The following is a 13,124-nucleotide window of genomic DNA, read 5'->3' on the forward strand; positions in this document are numbered from 1 at the left end:
TATGAAAATTAGTCGTCTAACTAATATGGGACAATTCTGGTGATGAAATATCAATTATCTCTAAGGTGGAGCCATTTCATCTTTGGAAAATATCTTATTACTAAAGGCCCGGTGCATGAATTCGTGCAGCAGTGGGGTTCCTTGGCCTGGCCAGGGCCAAAACTGGCTCTCAGATATCCCCTGAGGGGTCCCAGATTGCAAGAAGGCACAGACCAGGCCGAAGGACCCCACTGGTGCACTATCGGGACTGGGGAGGGACACAGGAGGTTGGCCAGCCGGGGAGGGACTGCCGGAGGGCTCCAGGGCATGTCTGTCCCCTCTCTCTCAGTCCCAGTCAGCTGGACCCCAGCAGCAAGCTAACCTACAGGTTGAAGCATCTGCCCCCTGGTGGTCAGTGCATGTCCTAGCAACTGGTTGTCGGGTCAACTATCTGACCCTGGTTGTCAGTGCACATCATAGTGAGGGTTGAGCAGCCTTAGCATATCATTAGCATATTATGCTTTGATTGGTTGAACAGCCAACTGGTCAAATGGACACTTAGCATATTAGGCTTTTATTACATATTATTTACTTTGAGACTTCATATAACAAAGGATACACACATCCTTTTAATTTACCACCGAGCTGTCCATGTAATAATTGCTAATTAAAATTATGCTAAACAAATGAAAGGGTACATTGTATTTTTGCTCTACCATGAACCAAAGCCAAAGTTCACAACAAGGCATGTATGACAAGTAAGTGAGTGGACAAGGGATGCCTTCTGAGATAAGCCAATGAGGAATGGAAGAGCTTCTCTTAAGAGAAATCTTAACAGAAGTAGGATATTTTCTGATAGGTATATATCATAGCTGATGTGAAAAGCATGCTATATACTGTATCTTACTGATAGCTAGAGAAGTGATAAATCAGGGGCAAGACAAGCAAAATAAAATTATGGAATCTCATACTGCCTTCAAAATGGAGAAGGATATATGATGGATAGTTAACCTTTCAAATATAAGGTAAAGAGAATGTATTTATTCTTACTGGTACTTTGGTTTATGATGAAGTTTATTGAAAAAGATCTTTTTCTCCTCTTTAACACAATTTACAGAAAATAAAATTGAGATTATGAAAATGGTCTTTGGCTTAACTAATGAATTCACCTGCATCCACAGGCCAGTTGAAAAGTCATAAAGCATTGTGAGCATTGAGATGATAAACTGGTAATCAGACTGTCAGTAACTTCAACAATCCACTTCATTTTCCTACTTCAGTTTACTTAGTAGATTCCATATTGCAACTCACTAGAATGTTAACAAAATACTTGCAGAAAATTGCCAACATTACACTGATTATTTTTTTTTTTTAGATTTCCTCATTTCCATTATCTTTCAGAGGTTACTTTTGTTCCAGATTTTTAATGTCTTAGAATCTTAGTCTTCCTGGAATTTTCAAGTTTTATTTCCTTGTCTTTGACAGAGAGGGTAAAATTTGGAGCTCATTTTAAATCAAATCTAAATTATGACCATGTAGATCCTACATGTAAATCATACCCATACATAATTATCTAAAGAATTATAAACCCACCTGTCTGATATAAGAGACATGGAATTAGATTATTATAATCAAAGCAAACCACGTAAATTAGACATGCGTGGTTACATTTATATGTTTTGATAAACTATGATTTTAATTATTATTAAATTTAATAGACTGGTGTTTTGTTTTGTTTTGCTTTTTATTGGGACACCACTGTGCTAACATGTTTACATGCATCTGCTTCTGTGTTAGTGGTTGCTATGCCTCCATTATCTGTACATAGAGGCCCTGTTTGATGTTACCAATAAGGACCAGTGCTGACTGGAAGATAACCACTATCCTTTTGCCAGAGTTGGAAAATAGTGAGAACCAATTTAATTGAGCACACTTAAGGATTTGCTTTATTTATCACATTTTTTGACGATCTGACCTATACAGTCAGAGATGTTACATTATAAGGTGGTCCTTGGGCATTACAATGTTCACGTGTCCCATGACCGCTTTATTCCCTTCCTCTCCCCACATAATGAGCACAGATTAGTTCCAGTGGAGGGAGAGAGTTCTGTCCGCTAGAGTTAACCTCAGCATTACGTTGCATAAAGTGGTGTTAGGGAGCTGCTACAAAGTTGTAGACAGGATGTAGCCAGGTACAGGGATATGGAAAGTCAGTCAAGGATTTCTGAAAAAGAATTTGGAAAAAATTAAAAAGGAAATACCTAACTGTGGAATGGGAAAAGATGGCTAATTTAGACTTACCCTGAAAATGATTGACCAAAAATTGAAAAAGAACTAAGCCTGGGAAAAGAGTAAAGATAAATAACAACAACATCTTGACTTTAATACAGTGATGGAATTCCAAGTGTTTTAAGGATGAACTTTCCAGGAATGATATTGTGTGCCTTGAAAAATTTCTGGCCATTGTCCTATAACATTTGACTTAGGTTATTTTTGTAGATGTTAAAACTAGTGATCCCTTGTTATCTTAGCCCAGGATAGAACCAGAGGATAAAGTATATAACTTGCTTTGGGTGGAAGATATGTAGGGTGTTTCAGGTTGGGGGGCAGGGATAGAGAATTGAGCCAGATGTGTTTTTATAGGCTGGGTTTTGCCACTAACAGTAATAATGGCCTTGCACAGTCATTTTACCTTTCTAGCTCTTAAAGAGTGGGATTCAGTGAACTCTAAGGGCATTTCTTCTAAAATTCCAGGAGCCCATAATACCAACATATACTGTATTCTAGTTACAATTATATTATCTCAGAATGGGATGTATTTTTAAAGTACAGTTCTGAAAATAATTTTGTTTCAGGAACAAATAAATATGGGCTGGAGAGAACTAATGGTTCCTTAAGAATTTTCCCTTAGCAAAATTTGGAAAATGCTTTTAGGATCTACACTGCCTTCCACCCCTACCCTCACCCCCCGCCCCATAATTAATGACCATGGCTTGTTTGCCATGGGCTTATCAGATTTACATGTAGGACAACCCGTATATGTATTACCTAGTTATTGCTATTCTGTTCAAGGTCCTAGTGACTCCATAGGGAGTTTATTAGTTATATAAATGATACTGTCTTTATCTTTAGAATTGCAAAGTGGAGACTGGGTTTCTATTTGAAAGGGAATTAATTGGTGGTTCTTATGTCATAAAATGGTGGTATTCAAAAGTGTAAATGGGTTGTTGCCAGTACAAGCACCCGTAATACTCCCATTCTTTTCACATCTAGGCCAACTGGTCTTCAGGCTGTTGTCTACGCTAGTGGTCATTTGCTTATAATCATTGTTTTTCCTTTCTTGACTTCCTCCAAAGTTGGTAAAGTGAAATTCCTTATGTGGTACTGTCTACCCTCCCTCTTTTTCTAGTCTCCTCATCCTACCCCATCCAACTTTTAGGCCAGGGTCGCAGAAAATGGAAGGCTATGGCTCCCTATCATTGTGCACTCTTATTACAGAGCCAAGTATTGTCACCAGTGGAGAAGTCATTATTCGAGACAGCCCTGCTCTCCCTGTCACCCTGCAGTGTAACCTCACCTCTGGGTCTCACATCCTTACATACAGCTACTGGACAAAGAATGGGGTAGAACTGACTGCCACTCGTAAGAATGCCAGCAACATGGAATACAGGTGAGAGGGGCTAGCAGCTTCTCAGAAGATGGGAAGGAGTGTGGCTGAGCTTACTTGCTACTCATAATCCATAATTATGCTATGTGAGAGAGACATGAGATATATATGGTCTAGACTGGTTTTATTATATGATAAATAACTTTAGAACTAGGTATGATTAAATAAATGGATCAGATTTTACACTACAAATTGACTAAACTAGTTTGTCAGTTCTCTGGTTCTGAAAATAAAGCAAGGGTTTAAATTATTTAGTGATTTTGATCCATGTATATTTACTAAACATAGCTATGGTCATGAGAGAAAAGAATAGTTAATAGTGAACAAAATAATTAACTGCATTTAAAAATACTTATTTTAAAAAATAAAATATATTTATGTACAGTTTTTTTCCAATTTTCTTATTGTGGTTTTATATACATGACAAAGTATACAATCTTAACTATTTTTAATTATACAGTTAAGAGGTATTAATTCATATTGTTGTAACAGCCATCACCACCACCACCAATCCCAGAACTCTTTTCATTTTGCAAAACTTTATACTCATTAAACAATACTTCCATTTCCTTGTCCTTCTTGCCCTTGCCAACCACCATTCTACTTTCTGTCTCTATGGTTTTGACTATTCTAGCTACTCCATATAAGTGAAATCATAAAGTATTTGTCATTTCATGTTTGGCTTATTTAACTTAGCATAATGTCACCCAACATTCATCCATGTTGTAGCATATGTAGAATTTCCTTAATTTTTAAGGCTGCATAATATTCCCTTGCATGCATATATAACATTTTACTTATCTATTAATATGTGGATGGACATTTATGTGCTTTTTAAATTTTATCAATTTTGAATAATGCTGCTGTGAACATGAGTATAGAAATTTCTCTTCCATATTTTTCTTTGAATCTTTTGGGTACAAACCCAGAAGTGGAATTGCTGGACCATATGGTAAATCTTTTAAATTTTTTGAAAAACTACCTTGATGGTTTCCACAGTGGCCACAGCATTTTACATTCCCACCAACAGTGCCCAAGGGTCTAGTTTCTCCATATTTTTAAAACACTTTTTTTCAGGTTTTTTACTTGTTTGCTTGTTTTTACACTAACCATCCTAATGTCACCCAGAAGGCTTCCATGCAGGTTCTTGACTCACTGAAGAAAAATTTCAAGGAAAAGTCAGAGTGAGAACAAAGCAATTGTTATTCAGGTAGAGAAGAAGAAAGAGGCCCGGGTGCAGGTGCTGCCGTGAAAGAAGAGAAAAGTAGGAGTCTGATTGGAAGCGGACCAATTCCTAAGTTGAGCATGTAATCAGTTAATTCTTGGGATTTTATGTATTTCCAAAGTGGATTGTCTCCAAGCTTTGTTGTGCCAGACTCTGACTCCATTTCTGCTTGTGAAGGGATCTTATTCCTATACTAGAGACCTGGGGCATGAGATTCATGCACTGGGGGGTGTCCCTCAGCCCGGCATGCAACCTTTCCAATCTGGGACCCCTCGGGGGATGTCTAACTGCAGGTTTAGGCCTGATCCAGCAGTCTGGACATCCCTCTCACAATCCGGGACTGCTGGCTCCTAACCATTCACCTGCCTGCCTGCCTGATTGCCCCTAACTGCTTCTGCCTGCCAGCCTGATCACCCCCTAACCACTCCCCTGCTGGTTTGATTGACACCTGTTTCCCTGCCAGCCCAATTGCCCCCAACTTCCCTCCCCTGCCAGCCCGATCTCCTCCAACTGCCCTCCCCTGCTGGCAGTCATGTGACAATGTGGGGGTGGCCATCTTGTGATGGCGTGGGGTGGCCATCTTGTGATGCGAGGGTGTGAGGGTCAATTTGCATTTTATCTCTTTATTATATAGGATGGTCTACTCGGGCAGTGTCATGGAGTTCATCTCCCCAAGTCCTTCTATTCATGGTTTCATTTTGCATATAATGATGGTATAATGAGCTTTGGGTCCTTCTCTGGTCAGTTTTTCCTCCATCTTTAATCAGTCTGGCTCTAACTGGTTTTTGTTATTTACCTTCCCAACCATGGTGATTAGTTATCTTTGGTTAGGGAGGATAGACTTTTGTGATTTATCAGCTGGATGTTAATTGTTAAGACCTTCTTTTATGAAAATATAATAGTTTCCAGACTCAGCTTCCCCAAATTTCACTCTCCAGAAGAATCTGTCAATAATTGTTATCAAAAAATTATTTTTGAAATTTTTGCAACCCTAATTTTTCAGTTGGATATTTATTATCGTCTACTTCTCACAATAAAATAGGATTTCTTTATTTCACTTATCACAGATATATACACACACAAACACAATATTTCTTCACCCTTTTTCCTATTAAGTTTATAGTATCAATTTTATTTCTAGCAATATGCAAAGTTTACATTATTAATGTTTAGTAAATATTTTCACAGCTGAGTCAGGTATTAGACTAGAATTTAATTGTATTTCTCATGCAGAGTCTTGGTTCCATTGAAATTAATAATAAGGCATTTTTTCATTTGTTTAATTTCATAGGAACTTTTTTCAAACTAATTCTCAAATTAGTTTAGAAACATAAATCTCTAAGAAACATTTGCTGACTCTCTGCTAGATTTTTAGGTACTTCTCTGAGAATCTAGGTTATAACAGTATCCCATTCAGAGCTCCCTAACTATTTGAAGCACATATTCTGGCTTGTAAAATAAACAACGAAAAATATTACAATAAATAAATATACTATCTATAATGTTTAAAGGGCTAGAAGCTTTGAGGGGGATAGGTAGGGTAGAGTATGATGGGTGGGGTGCATATTTTATTATTAGATAGGGAGTTACAGCAGGCCTCCTTGGAAAGGTAACATTTGACAAGACATTAAAGGAGGTAAGAGCTTGTAAATAGTCAGTGCAAAGTACCCGATATGGAAAGTTGCCTGGTATGTTGGAGAAACATGTGTAGCAAGAACTGAGGGAGTGAGGAGGTGAGGGGTAGGAGATGAAGTTAGAGAAGAAATGGGGCCCACTTAAGACTTTGACTTTTAGGGCTTTAACAGAGAAGTAATAAGATCTGACCTCTATTTCAAAAGGGTCTTCTTAGCTCCTGTGTTGAGAATAGTGGAAACTATGTGAGTTGTGTGGGGGAGGGGAACAGGTGAGCAGGGTAAGACAGGCAGGAGAGTTAAGAGGCAAATATAGGGAGTCATTTGAAGTGGCTCCATTGTCACACACATTTAGAACTCTAGGGGCTTCGTGGTTTGTTTTGGGTTTGTTTTTTTTACTATTATGACAGGGCTCCCTGCCTTCATCCAGAAGTCTGAATAAATTGCGTAATATATGCGTTCATACTGAATTGCTTTCATCATCATCCACAGGATGCCCTTTACTTGCAATAGATGCCCTATTTACTATCCAAAGTTGTCTTCTTTCTCAACTACTTCATTTTCGCTGAGCAATATTTTAATAGGTTCTCAAAAAAGGAACCATGAAGAGTATTATTTTTCTTCTGAGCGCTTAAGAGTTTGAAAATGTTTTTATTTCAGCCTTACATTCAATGGATACCTTGACTGACTAAATTGAGAATTGACTCCCTTTAGAATTTTTGAAGAAATTGTTCCTTGCCCTCTGGCTTCCAATGTTGAATTTTCATATCAGAGCAATGAGATCTTTGCATAAGTCCATCTACTCCCCACCTGCCTTCTTGCCTATTTTGCTTTTCAAGTCTGGAACTATTTTTTTTTTCCATCTCTTGGAACTGTTCTTATGTTACTTAGTCTTTAATAATTCCCTTAATGTTTTTCCATTTCTTGCTGTATGGAACTTCTGTTATTTCAATCTTCCTATTTTATAATTATTTAGTTATATGTTTCATATTCTGGGAAATTTTCTCAACTTTGTTTCTAGCCCTTCAATTGGACTTTTTTTTTTACTCTGATATCAAGTTAATTTTTAAGAATTTCTTTTGTTCTTTGACTATTCCTTTTCTAAGATATACTATTTATCACCAAGTCCCTAATGCCAGCCTGCCACCACACTAGATATCCTAATCCATTCACTTTTTCTCATCTTTGATGAGTTAACTCCTCAAATTTCTAAGACTCTTTCTCCCACAATTATGCTCAACTGAACTCATGCTTCCTGTTTTACTAAGAAAAATAGAAAAAAAATAAGATTTTAAAAAGCTACTAGTAATATGTTTAATCAGATACCACCATTAATTTTGCCTGTCACCTATAATACAAATGAATTACCCATGCTTCTATCAAAGACTCCCTGTCCTCTCACATACTCAAAGATACCTCTCTAGCAATTCTCAAACCTTCTGTCTATATAACTTTTCATTCTCTGCAGGATCATACTTATCAACATATTATCACACTACTAGAGGCCCAGTGCACAAAATTTGTGCATGGGGTGGGGGAAGAGGGTCCCCTCAGCCCAGACAGCACCCTCTCTAATCCGAGACCCCTCGAGGGATGTCCAACTGCGGGTTTAGGCCCGATCCTGGGAATCGGGCCTAAACCCGCAGTCGGACATCCTTCTCACAATCTGGAACCACTGGCTACTAACTGCTCACCTGCCTGCCTGCCTGATCGTCCCTAACTGCCTCCCCACCGGCCTGGTCGCCCCTTACTGCCTCTCCTGTCAGCCTGGTCACCCCCACCAGCCTGGTCGCCCCAGACTGCCTCCCATGCTGACCCGGTTGCCCCCAACTGCCCCCCCCGCTGGTCTGGTCACCCTTTACTGGCCCCTTCTGCTGGCCTGGTCACCCCTCACTGCCCCCCACACCAGCCTGGTTGCCCCCAACTGCCCCCCCTGTGGGCCTATTTGCCCCACACAGCCTGCTGCTTGGTCGTTTGGTTGCCCCTCACTAACCCCACTGCTGGCCTGGTCTCCCCATGCAGCCTGCTGCTTGGTAGTTTGGTAGCCCCTCACTGACCCCCCTGCCGGCCTGGTCTCCCCACGCAGCCTGTTCAAGTCATTCATTTGGTTGCGATGGTTGCTTAGGCTTTTATATGTATAGATAATCGATCCCATCTTAAACACCCTGGCTAGATCTTACTTCTTCCTCCTACTGACCATGCATTTTCTTTGTTTTTAAAGAAAAACATGCTGTAAAATTTATCTATACTCATTGCTTTATTTTTTTCTTAACTTGTTATCCTTTAACCCCAGGGAGATTAGGCCGTTATTGCTAATAGGTCACATTGTGCACGTATTAAAACTGCTCTCTTCACATTGTCAATAGTGTACGTTTTGCTAACCTCAATTGTCAGTTCTTAGCCCTCATCTTAATTGACCGATCATCAGCATTTTACAGAATGCTTATTCTGTCCTCCTTGCTTAACTTGCCTTCTAGGATGTCACATTTTGTAGTATTTGTGCCTGATAGATTCTTATTAACATTCTTTAATGATTTTGCCTCATTTCCCTAAGGATCTTAACATTGTGGTGTATGAAGGCTCAATCTATTGTTCTCTTCTCTATTTGTACTCACTCCACAAGTGATTTCATTCAGTTTTGTGACTTTAAATAGCCTCTATCACTTGTTGCTTTCTTATCATATATCTGTAGCCTTGACCTCTCACTTGAACTCCACACATTTTATAAATAATTGCCACCTTTACATGTTCACTAGAATGACTATTAGATATCTCAACTTGATACCAAAACTAAATTTCTGCTCTTTTTTTCAATCCCCAAACATGTTCTACCCCCTAAATTTTCCCATTCTAGTTAGTGGCAATGCGATTTTTCCTGATGATCAGACCAAGAACCTTGAAGTTAGTCTTTAGTCTTTTTCTTATAGCTCACCATTTCACAAAATACATTTGAACTTACCCTCAAAGTATATAGAGCTCACCACTTTTTTGCAAATCAAGTGCTATTACTATGGTCCCAGTCATCATCTTTTCTTTCGTAGATTATTATAATAGCTCTGTACCTTGTTCCTTGTGTCTAACCTTACTTTTCTATAGTATATTTTTAATTTATCAAGGAAAAGGATCATTTTTAAAAATGTTATATCACATGATTCCTCTACTAATAGCCTTTTAGCGACTCTCCATCTTCTTCAGGGTTGAAACCAAAGTCCTTACAAGAGCCTACAGAACCATACATAATTTGACCTCCCATTACTTCTTTGTCCTCCTTCCTTCCTGCATGTTCCTCTTGCTCACTTTACTCTATGGAAACAAAACTCCTTGATCTTATGTAAACGCCATGCAAGTCTTTGTCCATTGGTGTTTGGACATTTTGTTCATTTTCCCTAGATTTCTTATCACCATATATCTCCATGTCTTGTTCCTTCATTTCCTTCAAGTCTTTACTCAAATGTCATTTTTTTTCCCTTAATTACTCTGTTTGAAAATTCAAGGTTATCTCAGCTTCTTGCTTTATTTTATCCATAGTAATTAGTATATTTTAATACATAATATAGTTGATTAATTAATATGTTTATGGTCTGCCTCCCCACTAGAATACAAGCCTCATCAAGGAAGAATATTGATCTTTTGCTCACTGACATAGAACAGTACTTGTCATTATCTTTCAGTTAACATTTGTTAAAATGATTAAATATAGTACCTTCCTTATATCTCTTTGAATATTTAACAAGTTTGAAATATGAGTCATTCTAAGTTAATTGCCTGCTAAACAAAACTAAATTAAAATCAACATTATTCAGAGGAATAGAAAAGAATCCAGAACTTCTTCAACATCACACTTACCATGTCCATGATGTAGTTACAAATCCCTAGATTTATTAAGAAATAATAAAATACAACCCATCCTCCTAACAAAAGCTATCCAATAAAGAACAACCCCTAGATTTAAGTAAATTTAAGAGCAGAAGACTTTAAAGCAGCCACTACTATATTATTCAATGTTATAAAGTAAATCATGCTTGAAATAAATAAAAAAAATCTCAACAGAGGAATCAACACTAATAAAAGAGAAAAATGGTAATTGGCATACGAGCTACCCTTTTCATTGGCTAATCAGGGCTATATGCAAATTAACTGCCAACTAAGATTGGCAGTTAACTGCCAACAAGATGGCAGTTAACTGCCAACAAGATGGCAGTTAATTTGCATATGTAGGCACAATGCAGGGAGGCGAAAGGGAAAGCAGGAAGAAGCCCCCTGCCACTGACAGTGATCAGAAACCCAGGGGGGAGCTAAGAGCTGGGGGGCAGGGCAAAGGCGGCCCTGGGGCCGCCTTTGCCCTGCCCCCCAGCCATGATTGGAGAATCAGGCACCTTTGCCGCCCTGGCCAGTGATAGCAGGAAGTAGGGGTGGAGCCAGCGATGGGAGCTGGGCACAGTCGAAGCTGGCAGTCCCAGGAGCTAGGGGTCCCTTGCCTGGGCCTAAAGCAGAGCCCACGATCGCGGGGCCGCTGCAGCTGCGGGTCCCCGCTGTCCGGGCCGGACGCCTCAGCCAGAGGCATCCTGCAGGGGCAGGGGCGGAGCCCGTGCGATCGCGGCACCGCCCGCTGCCACTGCAGGTCCCCCTGCCCGGGCCGGATGCCTAGGCCAGAGGCGTCAGGCCTGGGAAAGGGGCCGATCCTGCGATTGGAGGGTGATGGGGGTCAATGCCTGAGGGCTCCCAGTATGTGAGAGGGGGCAGGCTGGGCTGAGGGACACTCCCCCCACACACACATCCAGTGCACGAATTTCGTGCACCGGGCCCCTAGTAAAAACTATAAAGAAAAATCAACTTGAAATTTCACACATGAAAATTAAGTGAAATAAAAATACCTCAATAGGTTAACCAAATAAATATAACATTATCTAATCTGAAGAACATAGAGAAAAAGTATTGACCTGATAAATTAACAGAACATAAAATATCAATAATATCAATCTTTCTATTTCACAAACAATTGAAGTCCTAGAATCACAGAACGGGCAAACGGAGAGCAAAAAATTATTTGAAAAAACAATTACTAAAAATTTTCCTGCCCTGGCCATTGTGCTTAGTGGTTAGAGCATTGGCATGCACCTCAAAGGGTCCTGGGCTTGATTTCCAGCCAAGGGCAATTACCTGGGGTTTCTGGTTCACTCCCTGTCCCCCCTCTCTCCTCCCCCCATCCCCCAGGTCAGGGTACATGCTGGAGGCAACCAATCCATGTGTGTCTCTCATATCGATGTCTCTCTTTCTCTCCCTCTCTCCCACTCTCCTTCCCTTCTCTCTCTCTCTCTCTCTCTCTCTCTCTCTCTCTGAAAAGTAATGGAAAAATATTGTCAGGTGAGGATTAACAAGAACAAAAATTCCTAATTTAGTAAAAGTTATAAATGTATAGATTCAAAAGTTGTTGATCTTAAAGCAGAATAAATACAAAGTAAATCACATCATCCTCAAACTTAGATAATAAAATATAAAGGGAAAAATATTGAAAGCTTTTATAGAAGAAGTATACACTAAAATTGACAACTTCAGACTACATATATTTTTCTTCAGAAACAATGGAGGTCAGGACACAGTGGAACTAATCTTAGTGGAACATCATGAGGGATAAAAGAAAAAATAAGTGTCTATATTTAGAGATAATATCCTTCAACTACAAAAATGCAGTAAGGTATTTAAATCAAGAAAACCTAATAATATTGATTGCCATCAGACTTGCATTAAAAGAAAATTCTATGATTTAAGGAGATTTGTTTCTAGATAGAAAGACATATCTTCAGAAAGGAATGAAGTATAACAGAAATTATAATTATGTGCATAAAAACAAAATACTTCTTCTTAATTTTTAAAAAATACATGAGTGCTTAAGAATATGACCTATATTATGTAGTTTAAAACATGTAGATCTGATACAAATGAAAACTATAGCAGAAATGATATGGGGAGTGATAAAATGGACCTGTTTGTGAAATTCTTGCAATTTATGTCAAGCAGTACAATGTTAACTCAAAGTAGACTTGAAAATAATATACTGTAACCCTAGAGAAACCCTAAAAGACAAGAACCATATGATCCCATTCATATGTGGGATATAAAACAAAAACATGAACAAACAAACACGTAGACACAGATAACAGCATGGTGGTTACCAGAGGGGAAGGGGCTGGGGGGGAAGGATGAAGAGGGAAAAGGGGATCAAATAATAAAGGTAGGAGACTAGATTTTGTGTGCCAAGCACACAATAAAACAGACAGATGATGTATTATAGAACTGTACACCTGAAACAATAAATAAATAATCAAAACCAAAAGGAATGCAAAATGTAGCCAGAAAGCCACAATACTGAATTCTTAAAAAATAGTAATTTAACTTTACAGAGGACAGAAAAAGAGAAAAACATGACCAAAGGGATAAACAGAATACAAATAAATGACAAACCTAAGTCCAATCAAAGCATTAGTTACATTAAATGTAAATAGAATAAAAGACAGATCTTATCAGAATAAATAAAAATCTAAGCTCAGTTTATATGGGCTGGACTTTTTGATTTATGCAATTTTTTTTACAGAGTGAAATGGTTGTAGGTCTTTACTCTTAG

The sequence above is a fragment of the Myotis daubentonii genome, chromosome 3 (assembly GCF_963259705.1).
Source record: "Myotis daubentonii chromosome 3, mMyoDau2.1, whole genome shotgun sequence".
In the NCBI taxonomy this organism is placed as follows: domain Eukaryota; kingdom Metazoa; phylum Chordata; class Mammalia; order Chiroptera; family Vespertilionidae; genus Myotis; species Myotis daubentonii.